We start from the raw sequence: 21,002 nt of genomic DNA, 5'->3' as shown, positions 1-21,002 counted from the left end.
CCCAACAACTGTTATACTGAAATAGACTGAGGTGCTTTCCTTTTAATTCTGAATGGAATTAAAGTCTATCAGAGAGAGAAACTCTGTCAGAAAGATCAGATTTAATATGCAAGTTGTATTAACTCTGTCTTCTCTACACATTCACGTCTGCACACTTCAGGAATTGTGGCTCTTCTTGACAATGGTCTAAATCAGAGGTGGGCAAACTACACTCTGCGAGCCACATCCGGCCCAGCAGCCAATTTTATGCAGCCCTTGAGCTCATGCTGGGGAGCAGGGTCTGGGGCTTGCCCCATTCCTGTGTTCCAGCTGGGGAGTGGGGTCAGGGGGCACTCCACATGTGCCATAGCTCCGCACAGCTCCAAGAAGCAACGACATGTCCCCTCTCTGGCTCCTACATGTAGGGGTAGCCAGGGGGCTCTGCACACTGTCTGCACCCCAAGTGCCACCCCCACAGCTTCCATTGGCTGGGAACTGCTGCAAATGGGAGCTGCAAGGGCAGCACCTGTGGACAGGGCAGCGCACAGAGCTGCCTGGCTGTGCCTCCGCATAGGAGCTGAAAGAGGGACATGTCGCTGCTTCTGGGAGCTGCTTGAGATAAGCACCACCTGGAGCCTGCACCCCTGACCCCCTCCCAGGCCATAACCCCCTACCCCAGCCCTGATTCCCCCCAACACCCACCAAACCCCTTGATTCCAGCCTGGAGCACCCTCCTGCACCCCAAACCTCTCATCACCAGCCCCACCCCAGAGCCCACACCTCCAGCCACAGCCTTCACCTCCCCCCGCACCCACCCAGATCCCCCTCCTACACCCTGAACTTCTCATTTCTGGCCCCAGCCCAGAGCCCACACCCCCAGCCAGAGCCCTCACCCCCTCCTGCACCCCAACCCCAATTTCGTGAGCATTCATGGCCTGCCATACAATTGCCATACCCAGATATGTTCCTTGAGACAAAAAGTTTGCCCACCCCATGTCTAAATGAATCGTAAAGAGGCATTTGGAAAATGAACCACTATAGTTTAAAGATACCTTTCTTCCCATTTTTATTATAATGACTCTGGTATTTACTGGGAAGGTTCACAACTCACCCAAGCACAAAAGAAAAGTAACCAGAGAGGCCAGCCTGACTGCAGGGATGGGTTGCTATTATAGTTTAGTTGTTAATGCTCATTTCATACTTGGCACTTTGGTTTTTGCTGTCTGGGGGTTAAGTGTTCTGGTGATTTCTACCATTCGGGCTCCACTGCAGCTCTTCCTGGGAGTATAATGTGGTGATGCACATGCAAATGTCTTGGATGAAGGACCTTATGGATTCTTATGAGGAATGTATGTTTTAAGCAGTCCTAACAGGATAATACTACTTTGTCCTTCTTTAGCATCTAACTCCCAAGGATCACAAAGCACTTTGCAAGTCTCACAACAGCCTTGTTAGCTATTATTATCCTCATTTTCCAGGCAGGGAAACTAAGGGCAAGAGAAGTCAAGTGACTTGTTCAAAGTCACACAAGTTAGTGGCAGAGCTGGTAAAGAACCCAGAAGTTCTTAGACAAGGGACTGCTCTCACAGCACACCACACTGCCTTCTGACACAATGAGTTACATTCATCTGTAGGTTAAATGGGAGTGGGTGTAAGTTAGTAAGAAAATATGTATAAGTGCCAACATACCATAAGGTGCACCAATATGGAATTCATCAAATGTGCCAAAGAGGCAAAATTAATTGAAGTCTCTGGTGTTACCCCAGTAATGAGGTTTAGTCCATTTTGTCTCCTGCACTCACACAAACATATTTTACAAATTATTACTAGTCTGTGTATCTTAAAAAGGTTAATTGCTTCCCACAACGCTAAGTGTTTATGTGTGTGCTGTGACAAAGTTCCTCCTCTACTTTGGTGGGTCCTGCTCTTATTGGCAGATTTGCTCACCTCAGTGATCTTCCCCACAGTCTGGGTCAATTTCTCCTGTGTCTGATCAGAAGTTGGGAGGTTTGGGGGGAACCCAGGCCTACTCTACTCTGGGTTCCAGCCCTGTGGATTACAGCTGTCTATAGTGCCTCCTGTAACAGCTGCGTGACAGCTACACCTCCCTGGGCTACTTCCCCACGGCCTCCTCCAAACACCTTCTTTATCCTCACCACAGGACCTTCCTCCTGGTGTCTGATAATGCTTGTACTCCTTAGTTCTCCAGCAGCTCACCCTCACCACTCCTTGCACCTCTTACTCCCAGCTCCTCACACACACTTCCTCTCCTCTAGCTCCTCCCCCCATCTGACTGGAGAGAGCTCCTTTTTAAACCCAGGTGCCCTGATTAGCCTGCCTTGATTGGTTGCAGGTGATCTAATCAGCCTGTCTGCCTTAATTGGTTCTAGCAGGTTCCTGATTACTCTAGTGCAGCCCCTGCTCTGGTCACTCAGGGAACAGAAAACTACTCATCCAGTGACCAGTATATTTGCCCTCTATCAGACTCCTATACTCCACTGGTTTGGATCTGTCAGTGCATATCCTTTTATAACAGAATCACAGAGCTGTCAGGCTGGAAGGGACCTCAAGAGGTCATCTAGTTGAGCCTCCTGTGCTGAGGCAGGATCAAGGAAACCTGGACCATCCCTGACAGCTGTTTGCCCAACCTGTTCTTTAAAACCTACAACAATGGGGATTCCACAACCTCCCTTGGAAGCCCAGTCCAGTGCTTCACTATCCTTATAGTTAGAAAGTTGTTCCTAGTATCTAACCTAAATCTCCTTTGCTGAAGATTAAGACCATTATTTCTTGTTCTGCCTTCAATGGACATGGAGAACAATTGATCACCGTCCTCTTTATAACAGCCCTTCCATATGTTTGAAGGCCATTATAAGGTCCCCATTTGTCTTTCTTTTCTCAAGATTAGACATGCCCAGTTTTTTTAACCTTTCCTCATAGCTCAGGTTTACTAAACCTTTGATAATTTTTATTGCTCTCCTCTGGACTCTCTCCAGTTTGTCTATATCTTTCTTAAAGTGTGGCACCCAGAACTGGACCCAGTACTAGAGCTGAGGCCTCATCAGTCCTGAGAAGAATAGGACAATTACTCCTGTGTCTTACATACGACACTCCTGTTAATACACCCCCAAAATGATATTAGGGCTTTTTTGCCACTGCTTCACATTGTTGACTTATGTTCAACTTGTGATAAACTATAACCCCTAGATCCTTTTCAGCAGTACTACCACCTGGGCAATTATTCCCCATTTTGTAGTTGTGCATTTGATTTTTCCTTCCTAAGTGCAGTACTTTGCAGTTGCCTTTACTAAATATTTTTACTGATTGAATCCCATGTTTTGTTACTTCCACAGTCCTACAGAATGGTGGCTGGTAAGATTTGCGAACAAAAAATCCATGGCGATAGCAGTCAGTAATGACTGCTTGTAATGAAAAAATGAGATTGAAAAAGAATAGATGTGACTTCTCATTATTTATTATTATTGTTATTTGTACTCAGGCAGCCTCTAAGAAGCCCAACTCCATGGTGCAAGGCACTGTACAAACACAGAATTGAAGCCAGTCCTTCTTTAATTTCTAAATTAACTGCCTGTTTGCCATCAAACCCCACCCCACCCCCGATGTGCTGGCAGCGCACTCAGCCCTGGAGCCGTGACCTCTTCAGACCTCACAAGAGAAGATGTGTCAGGCCTGATTAGTACGTAGATGGCAGACGTGAAACCCCAGATGCTGCAGGACGTGGTAGTGATTCAGTAGGTATCATTTCTGAGTTAGTATCAAGCATAGTACTGGGGTGGAGCCGTCTTCAGATGAGATATACAGCTCAGGATATGAATGACTGGTCATAAAAGCTCCCATGGCCCTTTTCACAATAGTAGTGTTGGTAAGCATGCTGGTCAAACCAGAAACATTCTGCCTCTCTAACCTCTACCTCCCTCCTGAAAGTTTCGTTTGGAGATGGTGTTTTTCACTTCCTCCCCTAGAATTAAACAACTGCCACATTTTTTCACCTCACAAGGGATTGTATTTTTTAGCGGTAGAAAACATTATTCCTATATATGTGGTTTGCGAAGTGCTTTGGAATCATGATCATTAACCACCCAATTCTGGTACATTCCCACGTACATCCCACATGAGAGTTTTCTTGGTGAATCAGAATGAGTGCATTTTGTTAATGGATACATGAGCCACTGTTTAGTGATTGGAACCCAAACTGGCTAACATCCCTAAGGTACCAAAGTGACAGGTGTCTTAGATAGGTAATCCTAGGTATAACAACGTTTGCCATTTTCTCACATCTAGCATGTGTCCTAGTGTAATAAACTCAGATTACTCAGCGGTTCCTTTCATCAGTGATTCAGAACATGCTGATTAAATGCTATTTCCTTGTTCCTCTGAAATAAAGGAGCTATAGCTGATACAAACAAATTACGATTTCACACTTTGAGGCAAGGAACACCTTGATTTCATTGTAAAGTCTATGTATTTTGTTGTCTCTAGAGAGAAAGAGGGAGAAATAATAGGTGTCTCGTGATGTTTTAATTCCTCTTATTAAAGTACATTAGGTTAATCACTAAACCCTTAACAAATGTCTAACTCATCAGTACTTTACAAAAAAGTCAGATGCTGCTTTGAGAGATTTTTCCTCCAGGGTCCATGAGTATGGAAGTTGAGCAGCAAGCTGCAGAGTCTCCAAAGGATAATAAACTCTCTCAAATTACTCTCCTAATGGAACAAAGAGTGTTATAAATGTCACACACAATATAGCAAAAGCACTGGAAACCTTTACGTGAAACAATAGATCCATTAGCACTAAGTTAAAAAAAAAACAGTCTCATAGGACCGTTGCATGGTTTTATATAGCATGCTATTCCAAGCCAAATGAACCTGTTTGCTTGCTCCGAAACTCTGGAGCTGATCTCACACCATAGCACGTGGCAATACTAAGAATGTACATGCTTAAACTACCCTTCATCTGAAGATTTCAATGTACTTAACAGACAGTAACTCAACCATGCTACACCCATGTGAGTGTCGTTATCCCCATTTTGCAGATGAGAAAACTAAGGCACAGAGTGGGAACAAAATGAGTCAGTCACTGGAGATGGAAACTGAGCCCAGGTCAAGACTCAGTCTCAGGCTCTAACTATCAGACCACACTAACAGGTCACGCCACCTGTCCCAACTTTTATGGGGCAGACCTGCATCTTACAAACTAAGGGCATGGACTTGTAAACCTCACTCACGTAGGGAATCCCCACTTAACTTACCTGACTGCAAAGGGACTACTTGCAGGCACACATGAATTGTCATACTAGATTAGACCTGTGATCCATTTTGTCCAGCATCCTGTCTTCGACAGCAGCAGCCAATATATGATTAAGAGCCCTTAAATATCTCAGGGGCTGATGCAATGTCATCATAGTGTGTTGCCGACATGGCGACTCAATGCCACAGAACCGTGATGCAAACATCATGAGACTCTGAGGTACCGATTTTTGTCGTAGAGAAACAAAACAGAACAACAAAGACAAAGATAAAAAAATGCAGGTGAAAGAGCAGAAGGAGAAGATGATGTCAGGTGGATATCTCTAATGCGAGCAAACTTTTCAGCCCCCTCTGTTCCATGATTCAACCTTTCTCCTGGAAACAATTTATAATAATAATGAAAGTGAGTTAACACCTACCTGTATGGAGTGCAGAGTAAATATGACTCTGACATGATGCATGTTTTCTGTAATGAAGGACATAGCTGAGAAGCGAACCCTAGGCTTTGACTGCCCTGAAAGCCCTTACCTAAAGCCCACATGGCATTGAACTACTTGCTTATTAGCTGCAAGGCTTAATTAGTTGAGGTCAAATCCTATACTCAGCTCTGTGCATGCTACTTAATTAACTTCAGTAATGTCAAGAAAGATAGCTGAGGACTGAATCCCTGGCTCTAAGGCCACAGTCCTGAAACTGGATCTGCACCGGTAGATCATGTTTTGTATAGCACAGGGTCTGCTGCATTGAACTGAGTCACAGATTGGGTTGTATATTCGTAAAACCCCTTGAGATCTTCAAATGGAAGGCATTCTAGCAGTCCTATATGGTAATAACCATTAAAAAATGGAATTCAGTACACCCAGCTGTGTCACAGTAGCAGGAACTAGGGTCATCTCCTCCCTTTGATGCACGTAATTTCTAGTGACATTTAGCAGGAGTCATTTGTGGAGACAATGAAGTCTGAAAAATCTAATGGAAACAGACAAAATCAAGTCTATTCAGAGGCAGCATGGTCTGTCTGACCAGACAGGGAGCCAGGAAAGCTGTGTTTTATTCCTAGGTTTATCAGTGACTTGTTATGTGACCTCAGACACTTTACCTCCCTGGGCCTCAGTATTCCTTTGTGTAAAACAGGGATAAAACACTTATCTCCATTTATTTGCTAAGTACTATGCTGGACCTGGTTGTAATGACACACACTGTTAATGTTGAGTTATAAATCTGTTTCACATCTGTTATTACTAAGGCCTGGTCTACACTATGCATTTAAACTGAATTTAGCAGCGTTAAACTGATTTAACCCTGCACTCGTCCACACAACGAGGCCCTTTATATCGATATAAACGGCTCTTTAAACTGGTTTCTGTACTCCTCCCCAACGAGAGGAGTAGCGCTGTGATCCGTATTGCCATGTCGGATTAGGGTTAGCGTGGCCGCAAATCGATGGTATTGGCCTCCAGGCGGTATCCCACAGTGCACCATTGTGACCGCTCTGGAAAGCGATCTGAACTCGGATGCACTGGCCAGGTAGACAGGAAAAGCCTTGTGAACTTTTGAATTTTATTTCCTGTTTGCCCAGCGTGGAGCTCTGATCAGCACAGGTGGTGATGCAGTCCCAAATCCAAAAAGAGCTCCAGCATGGACCATATGGGAGATACTGGATCTGATCGCTGTATGGGGAGACAAATCTGTTCTATCAGAGCTCCGTTACAGAAGACGAAATGACAAAGCATTTGAAAAAATCTCCAGGCTATGATACAGAGTCCACAGCACAGTGCTGTGTGACAACCATAACGGAAAGCCAAAGAATCAAATGGACGCTCATGGAGGGAGGGAGAGGGGACTGAGGACTCCAGCTATCCCACAGTCCCTGCAGTCTCTGAAAAGCATTTGCATTCTTGGCCGAGCTCCCAATGCCTGAAGGGTCAAACACATTGTCGCCAGTAGTTCAGGGAATACGTCGTCAATTCACCGCCCCTCCCCCTTTCAAAGAAAAGGGAAAAAAATCATTTCTCGCCACTTTTCAATGTCACCGTATGTCTACTGGATGCTGCTGGTAGACAGGATGCTGCAGCGCTAAACAGCAGCATCCTCTCCCCTCCCTTCCCCAGTGGCAGACGGTACAGTACAAAATGACTGATAGCTGTCCTCCTCATCCTGTGAGTGCTCCTGGCTGGCCTTGGTGAGGTCAGCCGGGGGAGCCTGGGTAAAAATGGGAATGACTCCCTATCATTCCTGGCAGATGGTACAAAATGCTGGGTAACCGTCCTCATCATAGCAGCTGGAGCCTGAGCTCCACCAGCCCCCCGCCCCGCTTTGTGTCTAAAGAAAAGATTCTGTACTCCCTGGACTATCATAGCAGCAGGAGGCTGCATTCCTTTCCCCCCCCCCACTCTTTAATTTCCTACCTGGACTATCATAGCAGCTGGAGGCTGCCTCCCCCTCACTTTATCTCGCTAAAAAGTCAGTGTTTCTTATTCTTGCATTCTTTATTACTTCATCACACAAATGGGGGGACACTGCCACGGTAGCCCAGGAGGGGAGTGGGAGGAGGAAAGCAATGGGTGGGGGTGTTGCAGGGGCACCCCCTAGAATGGCATGCAGCTCATCATTTCTGCGGGATCTCTGTGGCTCTGACCCGGAGTGGTTGTGCTCTCTGGCTCTCTAGTAGACTTGCCCCATATTCTAGGCAGGACTGACTCTATTTTTAGACAAAACATAAAGAAGGGAATGACCCGGGGAGTTATTCCCATTTTTGTCCATGAGCCCTCGGCCGACCTCAGCGAGGCCAGCCAGGAGCACCCATGACAGCAGCAGATGGTACAAAATGCTTGATAACCATCATTGCCAATTTCCAATTGCAAACAGTACAAAATGATTGAAAACTGTCATCTCATCGCCAATTTACAATGGCAGATGGTGCAACAGGGATGGTAACCATCTCTGCTACCTTGCAAAGGCAAATGAATGCTGCTGTGTAGCACTGCGGTACCACCTCTGTCAGCAGCATCCAGTACACATACGGTGACAGTGACAAAGGGCAAAACAGGCTCCATGGTTGCCATGCTATGGCGTCTGCCAGGGCAATCCAGGGGAAAAGGGCACGAAATGATTGTCTGCCGTTGCTTTCCCGGAGGAAGGATTGAGTGACGACATTTACCCAGAATCACCCGCGACAGTGTTTTTTGCCCCATCATGCATTGGGATCTCAAACCAGAATTCCAATGGGCAGAGGAGACTGCGGGAAGTATGGGATAGCTACCCACAGCGCAGTGCTCCAGAAATCGACGATAGCCTCGGTACATGAACGCACACCGCCAAATTAATGTGCTGTGTGGCCGCGTGCACTCGACTTTATACAATATGTTTTACAAAACCGGTTTATGTAAAATTGGAATAATCTCGTAGTGTAGACATACCTTAAGGCTGCCATTCCTTGCTAAACTCCATGCAGAGTCCCTGAATGGCTGCCCATTATCTGTCTGATAGGTGAGATCATGTGCTTTCCTTAGATCCTACGGATATTCAGACACAAGGCAGTGAGGGAGCGCTTGACACCAAATTGTCTTGCTTTTGCCTGTTTAAGCTAGCTCCCTTAATATCCTTTGAAAGCAGAGCTCTCTCCAAAGGTTGAATTCTGTTCTGGGAACTCGCATATTGACTCCTTGACACTTAGAAAGCTCTTTCTTACCCCTCACCACATTGTTCCTTTGTGTTCCTGTGTATGTATATTTTCCCCCCATTATCTGCTCTTATCATGCTCTCATCCTCCAACCAGCAGTTGCTAAATATATACATTTGCGAATTCCACATAAGGCAACTCTCCTTCACAGCATGGATCACTCTGCAGACTTTGCTTACACTCCCAACGCCCACGTGAAGGGCTCACTTCAGTTCAGAAAAGTTAGTGCCATCAACTTCTATAAAAAACTTCATCATGTTTTGAGAAAAACATTCTGTATCTCACTCCAGAATCTCAGTGGCTTGATCTAAGGACCTTGCCAATAACCTGGAACACAACTTCAACTCTTGCAAAAAGTGCCATATGACCAGGACCTTGATCTAAAGTTCTACTTGAAATATGTTACATCTGGCAGCACATCTCCTGTAGCACCACCATGAAGGGCTGTTCAGTATTGACTCAAAGGGAGGAGCAACACCTACTGAACACCAACAACTGTTAGATGCCTGCAAGTCACCAGGGCCTGATGAAATGCATCCTAGAACATTCAAGGAGCTAAGAGAGGAGGTATCTAAGACTCTAGCTATTATCTTTGGAAAATCCTGGGAGATGGGAGAGATTCCAGAAGACTGGAAAAGGGCAAATATAGTGCCCATCTATAAAAAGGGAAATAAAAACAACCCAGGAAACTACAGACCAGTTAGTTTAACTTCTGTGCCAGGGAAGATAATGGAGCAAGTAATTAAAGAAATCATCTGCAAACGCTTGGAAGGCGGTAAGGTGATAGGGAATAGCCAGCATGGATTTGTAAAGAACAAATCATGTCAAACAAATCTGATAGCTTTCTTTGATAGGATAACGAGTCTTGTGGATAAGGGAGAAGCGGTGGATGTGGTATACCTAGACTTTAGTAAGGCATCTGATATGGTCTTGCATGGTATTCTTATCAATAAACTAGGCAAATACAACTTAGATGGGGCTACTATAAGGTGGGTGCATAACTTGCTGGATAACCGTACTCAGAGACAGGGCCGGCTCTAGGCACCAGCCCTCCAAGCATGTGCTTGGGACGGCACCTTCTAAGGGGCGGCACTCCGTCCCCCCCTTTTTTTTAATTTTAATTTTTTATTTTTTTGCTTGGGGCCTCATTGTCGGGAGCCAGCCCTGGCGCAGCCACTCGCCCGAGCTGGGATCCGCGCCCACTGCCCAGCCCAGCGGTACCCTGCACAGCCCACTCAGAAATGCGGCGCCGCCGGGAGTGGCAGCGGCAGCAGGACCCCTCCTCCCTCCATCCCTGGCTCCTCACACAGCCGAGCCTGGGCTGCGGCGGCGGGGAGAGGGGCTCCCGGAGTGTGTGAGGAGCCGGGGAGAGAGAGAGGGAGGCGGGGTCCCCTGGAGCCGAGCCCGGCCTGCAGCGGTGGCGAGAAGGGCTCCCAGAGTCAGGGCTGCCCAGGCGCGGGGGTGGGAAGTGAGGCAATTTTCCCCAGGCTCCGGGCCCCGCAGGGTATGTCGGAGGCTCCCCCCACCTCCGTCTTCCCCCATCCCCCGGTGTCTCAGCTGTAAGGGGCGGGGCTGCGAGCTGCAGCCGGCGGCGGGAACTCAGGCCCCACTGGAGACACCATGCTGCTGCAGCACTGTTGGGGAGAGGGAGTAAGCGACATGGTAAGGGGCTGGGCCAGAGCCGGGCACCCCCCGACCCCGTCCCCCCTAGCCCTGACCCCCAGCTCCGAGCCCAGCCCTTCTGAGCTGGGCACCCCCCCAAACCCATTCTCCCCATCCAGCCCTGACCCCCAGCTCCAAGCCCAGCCCCTCTGAGCTGGGCACAATCCCCTGCCCCATCCCCCCCACAGCCCTGACCCCCAGCTCTAAGCCCAGCCCCTCTGAGCTGGGCACCCCCGACCCCATCCCCCACAGCCCTGACCCCTAGCTCCAAGCCCAGTCCCTCTGAGCCGGGCACCCCCCGACCCCATCTCCCACAGCCCTGACCCTCAGCTCTGAGCCCAGCCCCTGTGAGCTGGGCACCCTCCAACACCATCTTTCCGAGTCTAGACCCCTAGCTCCGAGCCCAGCTCCTCTGAGCTGGGCAGCCCCCACAGCCCTGAGCACCAGCTCCGAGTCCAGCCCCTCTGAGCCAGACAATCCACGACCCCATCTCCCCACAGTCCTGAGCCCAGCCCCTGTGAGCTGGGCACCCCCCAACCCAGAGCCCAGCTCCCCACCCAGCCCTGGGCAACAGCAGCATCGTCCCCAGGCAGTGACAGCCCATTGGCACCAACCATTACCATCACCCAGTAACAGCCCATTATGTAACTGTAAATGTATACACACCAGTAAAGCATTTAATGTTTTTTAATAATGTATTTGATGTATTTTCAAATTATTACAAATTAATTTTTGAATGTATTTCACGAGTTATTTTTTACATTTCCAAACACATGTTACTATAGTATAGTATTGCAACTTTTTTTTATGGAAGGGGCCCCCGAAATTGCATTGCCGCAGGCCCCCTGCATCCTCTAGGCGGCCCTGCCCAGAGCGTGTGAGGAGCAGGGGAGGGAGGGAAACGAGGTCCCCTGGAGCCGAGCCCTGGCTGCGGTGGCGGTGAGAGGGGCTCCCCGGAGTGTGTGAGGAAGTGAGCAGCTGGCTGGGCTCGCTGGTGCTGAGCAGGTAGCCCCGCAGCCGGAGATCCTCGCCTTCCCTCCCACTGTGGCTGGGCCAGGGCACCATGAGGTTGAAGAGCAGCAGGTCCAGGGGGCTCTCCAGGTCCTCGGCCACCAGCATGTCGGGGATGAGGGCAGTGAACATGAACTGATCCACCTCCGTCACCAGCAGCACGGCGAAGCCCAGAGAGGGGGCCGTGTTCCCTGCACTGCCCCGCAGCTGCGTCGCTACCTGGAAGTACTCCCACTCCATGCCCCCAGCAGTTCCATCCGCATGGGGACACAGTCGCAGCTGGGCCAGGGCTTGGCTGCAGTGTGCTGGTAGCAGATCCCACGTTTGGTGGGGAGCCCAGTGCTGGGGCAGCAGGGGGTGTGAGTGGGGGGGGCACTGGTGGACAAGAGGAGGAGCTCTTGTCTGGGGGAGGAAGGGGGCAGCCAAAAAATTTTTTGCTTGGGGCAGCAAAAAACCTAGAGCCGGCCCTGCTCAGAGAGTAGTTATTAATGGCTCCCAATCCTGCTGGAAAAGTATAACAAGTGGGGTTCCGCAGGGGTCTGTTTTGGGACCAGCTCTGTTCAATATCTTCATCAACGACTTAGATATTGGCATAGAAAGTATGCTTATTAAGTTCGCAGAGATACCAAATTAGGAGGGATTGCAACTGCTTTGGAGGATAGGGTCATAATTCAAAATGATCTGGACAAATTGGAGGAATGGCCTAAGGTAAACAGGATGAAGTTTAACAAAGACAAATGCAAAGTGCCCCACTTAGGAAGGAACAATCAATTTCACACATACAGAATGAGAAGAGATTGTCTAGGAAGGAGTACGGCAGAAAGGGATCTAGAGGTTATAGTGGACCACAAACTAAATATGAGTCAACAGTGTGATGCTGTTGCAAAAAAAGCAAACATGATTCTGGGATGCATTAACAGGTGTGTTGTGAGCAAGACACGAGAAGTCATTCTTCTGTCTACTCTGAGCTGGTTAGGCCTCAACTGGAATATTGTGTCCAGTTCTGGGCACCACATTTCAAGAAAGATGTGGAGAAATTGGAGAGAGTCCAGAGAAGAGCAACAAGAATGATTAAAGATCTTGAGAACATGACCTATGAAGGAAAGCTGAAAGAATTGGGTTTGTTTAGTTTGGAAAAGAGAAGACTGAGAGGGGACATGATAGCAGTTTTCAGGTATCTAAAAGGGTGTCATAAGGAGGAGGGAGAAAACTGTCTCACCTTAGCCTCTAAGGATAGAACAAGAAGCAATGGGCTTAAACTGCAGCGAGGAAGGTTTAGATTGGACATTAGGAAAAAGTTCCTGTCAGGGTGGTTAAACACCGGAATAAATTGCCTAGGGAGGTTGTGGAATCTCCATCTCTGGAGATATTTAAGAGTAGGTTAGATAAATGTCTATCCAGGATGGTCTAGACAGTATTTGGTCCTGCCATGAGGGCAGGGGATTGGACTCAATGACCTCTTGAGGTCCCTTCCATTCCTAGCATCTATGAATCTACAAACTGTTCTTTGAATATTGTTGAGTTTTCTTTGCAGGACTCCTATCAACTGCTGCCCAGGCTTTAGCTGTGAGATCTGAAGAGATTACAGCCAGAGGTGACATAGCTACAAACTCTTTCCCACTAACATATTGAGGGCCAGATCACTTTACTACTAAGCCCGCTGATTAAACAATAACAATGGCAAGGGAAACACTGAAAGAATGATCACTGTTAACAGAAAACTTATACAAAATCATCTCTGGCTCTTATTCCCTATTTATTTAGCATTTGCATTTTTGCCGAGCCAAGCACAGTGTTCTTAGTGGCTAAGTGGAGCTCTCGGACCCCACCCACTCTCCTTGACAATGTGCATCATTGTTTGCTGCAATGCAGCTTCAGCTTAGATTGTCTCGAAGACCCCAACAGTGCTGATTGGCTGCACGGAGGCCTTGCCCAGTCCGGAATGGTTACTAAGGGCCCACTGATGACGTAGCAGGTTGATGCCGGGTGGGCGAGCAGTAGGGTGTGTGGTGAGGAACTGATTGGTGATTGATGTTAAGCCCCAGTCTTCCCACCATAGAGACTCGCCTACACATCCTGGTGTGGCAGCCTTGACTCCAGTGGGGACCATACTGAACAGCTCCTCATTGTGCTGCTACTAGGAAGTTGTCACGGAGTCCCTAGGCGATGCTCTGGAACTGCTCCCCACAAAGCCAGTCCTCTCCCTTGAAGCAGACTGTCTTCAGGGCAAGAAACTCACATGGCTTCACCTCCTGGGTCTCTCCTTGGAGCATGCAGCATATGCCCCTCCGTGTGCTTCCCACAGCGAGTCTGCCCAGGCAGGGTCCTGGGGAAGCCAGAGGGTCCTGCACGCACTCCCACTTCACTTCGCAGTCAGACGTGACTCTTAGCCAGCCAGTAAAATGGAGGTTTATTAGATGACAGGAACACGGTCTAAAACAGAGCTTGTAAGTTCAGAGAACAGGACCCCTCAGCCGGGTCCATTCTGGGGCCCAGCAAGGCAGATAACCCCATCTGCTCTCACTCTTCATCCCCAACCAGTCCCAAACTGAAACCACCTCCAGCCCCTCCTTTCTGCCCTTTGTCTCTTTCCCGGGCCAGGAGGTCACCTGATCTCTTTGTTTTCTCACACCTTTAGCATCCCCTTGCAGGGGGGAAGGGCCCAGGCCATTAGTTGCCATGGAGACAGAGTGTCGGCCAGAAACTGAGGTACCCACACAGTATTCAGAGGAAACATTAAGAACAGCCCCACTTTGTCACAGAAGTGTACTGCCAGAAGTACCATATTTCAGGTGACTTTAAATCAAGGTCCTGAGATCTTATTCACTAAATATATTCATTGCACATGTACTGTCTCTATTTCAAGTTATAGAAATGAACTTAATCCAAGACGTAACCTTAAAATTTGCACTTTGACAATATTTTGGTGCTAAATTATAAATATTTGATCTGTTGCTCTTCTAAACACGATGGATTTGTTATGTTCATCTGCACAAATATTAATTATTTCAGAGAACATTGCTGATTAAAGTGTCCTTTGGAAGAAGTATCCTTTTCCTCTGACATTATGTAGTGTTCAGCTAATAAACATGGAAATTAACCAGCAGTAGCATTAGTATTAGCTCTTTATCTTTGGAGGTATATATTTCCTGTTGGCCAAGCCATAAGACTAAATACCAGCTGAATTATTTGCACTGCACATTGAGCAAAATTAAATATGCATAACTATATTTCTTCATGGCATTGGTTCACATCGAGTGCTAACAGCCAGATTCCATTTGTAATTAGTAGGGGACTAAGAATGACTTCTTTAGGTTACCAGCGAAGAGTGAGTCAATCCACTGAGAGGACATTATAAACACCTCTTTGCTTTTACACTGTGAAAGAAATTAATCTAAATCAGGACTCACATATTGTAGCAATACAATTTTTCATAATCATAATGACTCTGAAGTAGGCTTCAGAGAGAACTTTAAATACCGGCTACCTGTAATTTCATTTTCCAGCTTCCTCTGGATAGGGACTGTGATGCTGCACTCCATATGTCTCTGGGAATTTGCTAATGGGTGTGAATATAATGTAACTGGAATATGCTTTATGCAAAAGGTCCCTTGTAAGATATCATTATAAACCTTATAATCTTCTGAGTGTGTTCATCCTATTTGTATGTATGCATCATTCTTGTATCTAAAACTAGAAATATGAAGTATAACTCTGAAGTCCTATAGTAATTATGCAAAGTGTGGGCCATTAACGGTGGCTTGGAATCTTGATGGCTCCCATTAAGTAGGACAATTGACCCTAGATGGCTCTGTTTACCTGCAAGCCTCCACTGCATACCTGCGGGCCAATCCTGGAAGAATGGAGGGGGGCTCACAGGACATGTGAATATGTCACATGATACTGGAATCCATCTTTAACCTGGTGCTTTTCCATTTATAAGGCGGGGTGGGAACCCAGAGAGAGACAAAGGATTCCTGCCTTGTGCCAAAGATATAATAGGGTGCAGAACAGAACAAAGTGGGCTGCCAGTCATGAGAAATCTTCTAGTTACCTCCTGAGCTGGAACTAACAAGGACTGTACCGGGGAAAGGATTGGGCCCAGACTAGGAAGGAGTCTAGTCTGTGAAAGAAGCTTATTGGAACATCTCTAAGGGTGAGATTTACCTGTATTCAGTTTGTTAATGTATCAGGCTTAGACTTGAGTGTTTTGTTTATTTTGCTTGGTAACTTACTTTGTTCTGTCTGTTATTATTTGAAACCACTTAAATCCTACTTTTTACACTTAATAAAATCACTTTTGTTTATTAATTAACCCAGAGTAAGTGACTAATACCTGGGGGAGCAAGCAGCTGTGCATATCTCTCTGTCAGTATTACAGAGGGCGGACAATTTAGGAGTTCACCCTATATAAGTTTTATACAGAGTAAAACGGATCTATTTGTGGTTTGGATCCCACTGGGAGCTGGGTGTTTGGGTGCTGGAGACAGGAGTACCTGCTGAGTTGTTTTCAATTAAGTCTGCAGCTTTGGGGGCAAGGTTCAGACCCTGGGTCTGTGTTGCCGCAGGTTAGCATGTCTGGCTCAACAAGACAGGGTTCTGAAGTCCCAAGCTGGCAAAGAAAATGGGCTCAGAGGTAGTTTCAGCACATAGGTGACAGTCCCAAGGGGGTCTCTGTGACCAAACCTGTCACAAGGACTTAATAGAACAATAATTAGCTCATCGTGATTATTACTAGTAATTGACTAATATGGAACCTAGACAGATCTATGTTTATACATCTTCAAGATATGGCATACAGCTATGGAAGTCACACTTACAATATGCATGTTTGCCGCAATAGTCTGTAGTACATCAGGCATAGAGAGCTGCTCCGATCTTCTGTTGAGCAGGGTAACAGGGAGCTAACTGTATTAGACAAAGAAATTGAGGGAGGTCTAAACTTTGTTTCACTGAAGACTCCTTTGGCAGCTTGCCAGAAGTCTGGGGACTGGACTTATTTGGTATATATGTGTACATACAATTAAAAATAAAAAGCACAGCATGCAGCAAACTGGCTCTCTCTTGTTCTCCCTCTCTCCCTCTCTCTGTTGCATCTACACATGGATGACTACGAAGGGCCTGATTTAGCTTCAAGTCAACACGCCAGTGTTAACTCTATTAAGTTCAAGGGAATCACAACAGATTTACATAACTGTATGTGAGTGGACGATCAGACCTCTTTGTCTGATGAGCAATAAAGCTTTGGATCTGATTCTCCTCCCTTAAGGGAGACTCATATACTGCAGGAAGGGAATTGGGTCAGTGCAGTCAATCATGTTTGCTGTCCACCTTATGGTTATAGGTAGAGGACGGCTGCATTTGGCCTTCAGGTTGCATTGAGGATGCCCTAATTCTACTTCTCCTTCCTTCAAGATCAACTCCTTGGCTTCATTCATAAAACTCCAGAGTTAGCTGAGCTTGGGAAATCTGATCTGATGAGCAAAAAAAGAAAAAGTTCTCTACATTCAACGGCCTGTTAAATCTGAGAACATTAAGCCCTTAAACAGCTCCCGCTTCAGGCCTTGATCATTCTAGAGATTAGCAGAGAAGCAGAACATGTCACAATTGATCTGTTGGCAAAAAATGTTGCCTGCAAGCTGCCCTGATTATGTAACACAACATACTGGTAAATGGCAGCTTATTTCCCCTCAGCAGACCTGGCGCTGCTCTGAAAGAGACTAGTCACAGGGGTAAGGTATACTTTATATAAGTACGGTCTGTAGGCTCAGGCCCCAGACACTCCAGAGCCAGCATTTAAAGGCCTGGTTTACACTTAAAGTTAGAAAGACACAGCTACAGCACTCAGGGGTGTGAAAAATTCGCACTCCTGAGGGCAGTAGCTATGCCAACCTAGCCCTGATGTAGGTTGATTCTGTCTACTGCTGCTCAGAAAGATGGATTACCTACATCAACAGAAAAAAAAACACCTTCCTTTGCTGTAGAAAGCATCTACACTACAGGTCTACAGAGGCATAACTGCAGTGTCATAGCTGTGCTGCTGCAGTGCCCATAGCATAGACATGGCCAAAGAGTTCTAGATGACTGCAACAGGCATCAGTTCCTACTGACATAACGTGAAACCTTTGAGACAAGAACTGAAAAGTACGACTAGTGGTTCTGCCCAACAATGATCATTATGGTGAGTAATGTCATTTTAAAGCCTAATTACGAAGGTATATTTATTATCCCACACTTGGCCGTATCACTGGGATACTTGCGTAATTTCACAGATGAGTGACACTTAAGGCAGCCCATTACTGTCAGCAGCCTCCATCTCATTTCAAGCTAATTGCTCTCTAAAATTGGTAGGACGCAGTTTTGACATGAAAACATTTTCAACAGTATCATTAATTTAGGGGGGAAATTTCATGGAGTAATTACAGCCAACATCTTCAGCCGTTCCTCATTATCTCCCCCACACTTTAATGCTGATTACCAAAAAGGCGTATATTATCTACTCCTAATTCTGAAGTACCATAAATGGGTCTCTTTAAGCATCTTCAAAGAGAAGGTAAAGGTTACCTGATATATCTAATGGCCTGAGTCGCCAAAATACTTAGTTTTTCTTATGGTCAAAAGACTTAACTAATTTATACTCTTCCCCCTCCCCATCCCCACAGATATTATTAAATGGTATCAGTGTTGAACTGAAGAAGAACAGTATGTGTAGATTTTCCTTTAGCTCAGTGTCTGAGACCAGTGAATTTTGGAGCAGGAGGATCTGAATTCTATCCCTGCTGCTGCTTCTGCCATGAAGTTCCAAGTAGGCACTACGTGCAGCAGAATGATGCTTATCGAGGCCTACATACCCCTGAATTTCTTAAAATATTTAATATATTAACTTAATAAATTTCTGCTCCCCTTGCTTCTTTCACCTCTGTAGAAATTCTTCTTCCAAGGAAAAGGTCTGTTCTCCAGTTCTTGCAAGCACATAATCCAGTCCCAGTGGGGAACAATATCTTATCTGTATTTGCCCAAAAAGTTATGCTGTGACATCCCATCTCAATGTAACAATATTCATTTCTTTATATTGTGATGTCATATTTTCACATGGCAATACATTATTGTGCACAGCCACAGCAGGGAACATCTGCATGCTTCACTGCATCATCATGGGGCCTGGAAACATTTTTGAATTGTCCAGTGATTGCAGGTGCAGGAGGGATCCCATGAAAGTTGGGACCATCTTGCCAATGCGAGGAGAGATGGCAACCCTTGGGTTAGCGGGAATTAGACACCTGTATATCAAGTGAGGTGGGGAAGCAGATCTTTGGTAATATCCTTTATCTGGAGTAAGCTTGATGTCTCATCTGATGATGGCAGAGTGAGAGCCTAGAGCACAGACCTTTGCTTTTTTTGAGACACTACTTGGAAAGACCCAGGAACAGAAATGATGGGCTCTAAAGAAATCTGCTCCAGCCCTCCACAAATGGAAGGATAAATCAGCCCAAGATGGGTCATGTGAAGGGGACTGGGGAGAAAAAAGGGGTGACTCTGAAAGACTGAAAAAAAATACCATTCTCTCTCATTTTAGATAAACTCCCAAGAAGATTTTATATTTTCAGATTAACACAGCTGTTCAATCTATGTTAAATCCATTCTCTGTATTACTCAGAACCCTCTTCAGAACCACACATTTCCCTATTAAAGAAACAGACACACTGATGGTTAATTCTGGCTCACATCACTAGCTTACCTATCAAAGCCTTAAAACAAAACCTGACCATCAAATGTTCTGATTCTGTGTCACTCTTTGTAGCATGTATCTAAACAATCTCTTAGTGGCTCTTCACACTACACAGTTCTTAGGATCCGTAACATTGGCACTATTGTAAGTAACATATTTTCTATCTATTTTAAGTATAGCCACCCAGTAGATCAGTGGTTCTCAACCTTTCCAAACTACTGGACCCCTTTCAGGAGTCTGATTTGTCTTGCATACTTCAGGTTTCACCTCACTTTAAAACTATTTGCTTACAAAATCAGACATAAAAATACAAAAGTGTCACAGCACAGTATTACTGAAAAATTGCTGACTTTATAATTGTTACCATATAATTATAAAATAAATCAACTAGAAATAAATATTGTACTTACATTTCATTGTATAGTATATGGAGCCGTATAAGCAGTAATTGTCTGTATGAAATTTTAGTTTGTACTGACTTCGCTAGTGCTTTTTACGTAGTCTGAGTAAAACTAGGCAAATATCTAGACGAGTTGATGTACCCATGAAAAACTTCTGAGTACTCCCATGTTGAGAACCACTGCAGCAGATTATATATGCTAGTCAGGAACTGTATTCAGTATTATATCAGACTGAGAGGCAGGATTGCTGATCTTGTCCATTGTGGGCTAAACATATCTCTCAAGTTGCTGTGTTGATCTTTCACAGCACAATAGGATCAAAACTTGTTTCAGAACATAATCATGCTATGTTAACTGGTCATCACGCTGCAATGTGGTGAGAATGCTTCCAAAACCATCACCACAGGTTGTGAAAAATATCATTGTATCATACACTGAGTGCCATATCTATCCTCACCAAAAGCTTGAGATACAGGATTTCTGGGATTTCCTTAGCTCTCCAGGGTTGCCTTGGAACATCTCTGGATTTTTGGTAGCGCACAGAGTGAATACTCCCCTTTGGAAGTATTGCCTGGATACACTTTACATAGAGGACTGGTCACTTTTCTCATTAAATGTATTTGATGTCAATATTTTCTCTTCTTTCCAAAGGCAGAGAGAATCCTCAAGGCTGGGAGGAGAAAATCCCCAGCATTTCACTAGCCCATTGAAGCAGGGGGCAAGGTGAGTGCCCAGGCTCCCGCGTGAGAAAGGCTGAGGCTGGTTTTTAGGTGCCAACCCCACACAGCACAAGGCCCTGCATGGGGCTGTTGCCGCACAGGCCCTGAGGCCAGGCACCAAGAAGGCACAGGCCACCTGTGGGCTCTCCTGGTGCAGCTCGGCCGCTCCCAAGCCCTCAGGCTGGTCACCAAGAGGAGGGGTCCCTTCCCCGGGCGGTGGTTTGTATCTCTGGGGGGTAAATACTTGATTCCAGCCCTGAAGCCCCCAAGACTGGGGTGAAATGTCCCTGTGGGGAGGACTCCAGTTTAGTGGAGGTCTGTCAGCAGGGACAGAGGGGGCCTCCCAGCGGGGGCACTCTAGAGTCATTCTCTATGGTTACCGAGAGTGACGGTAGGAGGCGCTCTAGGTTGCGTCTCTATTGTCAGAACGCTGGAGGAGTACTGGGCAGCGAGGTTAAGGAGCAGCGACGCTCTAGCCCTATCTCCGTGGCCGCGACAGGGTTGGAGCTGGAGCCCTAAGCGGGACTCTATGGTTAGGCGAGGCCGGCGCT

General features: G+C 46.3%; 1 protein-coding gene across 2 annotated transcripts in view; it reads right to left on the bottom strand.

The window, feature by feature from the left end:
• NPW (neuropeptide W) overlaps window positions 1-20,765 on the bottom strand; it is a 28,569-nt gene extending 7,804 nt beyond the window's left edge. The window contains exons 1-3 of one of the 2 annotated variants that reach the window (XR_004002364.1): window positions 19,742-20,765; window positions 5,250-5,462; window positions 4,505-4,704 (exon numbers count right to left, since the gene is read on the bottom strand). The gene's annotated coding sequence lies outside the window, so the exon portion shown is untranslated. Of the gene's footprint in view, window positions 1-4,504; window positions 4,705-5,249; window positions 5,463-19,741 lie in introns of those variants that run through there. The other variant, XR_004002363.1, reaches the window with a different exon arrangement.
• Window positions 20,766-21,002: the final 237 nt, after the last annotated feature.

The sequence above is a fragment of the Gopherus evgoodei genome, chromosome 10 (assembly GCF_007399415.2).
Source record: "Gopherus evgoodei ecotype Sinaloan lineage chromosome 10, rGopEvg1_v1.p, whole genome shotgun sequence".
Lineage (NCBI taxonomy): Eukaryota > Metazoa > Chordata > Testudines > Testudinidae > Gopherus > Gopherus evgoodei.
The sequence above is the reverse complement of the archived record's forward strand: the minus strand, read 5'-3'. Positions and strand labels throughout refer to the sequence as shown.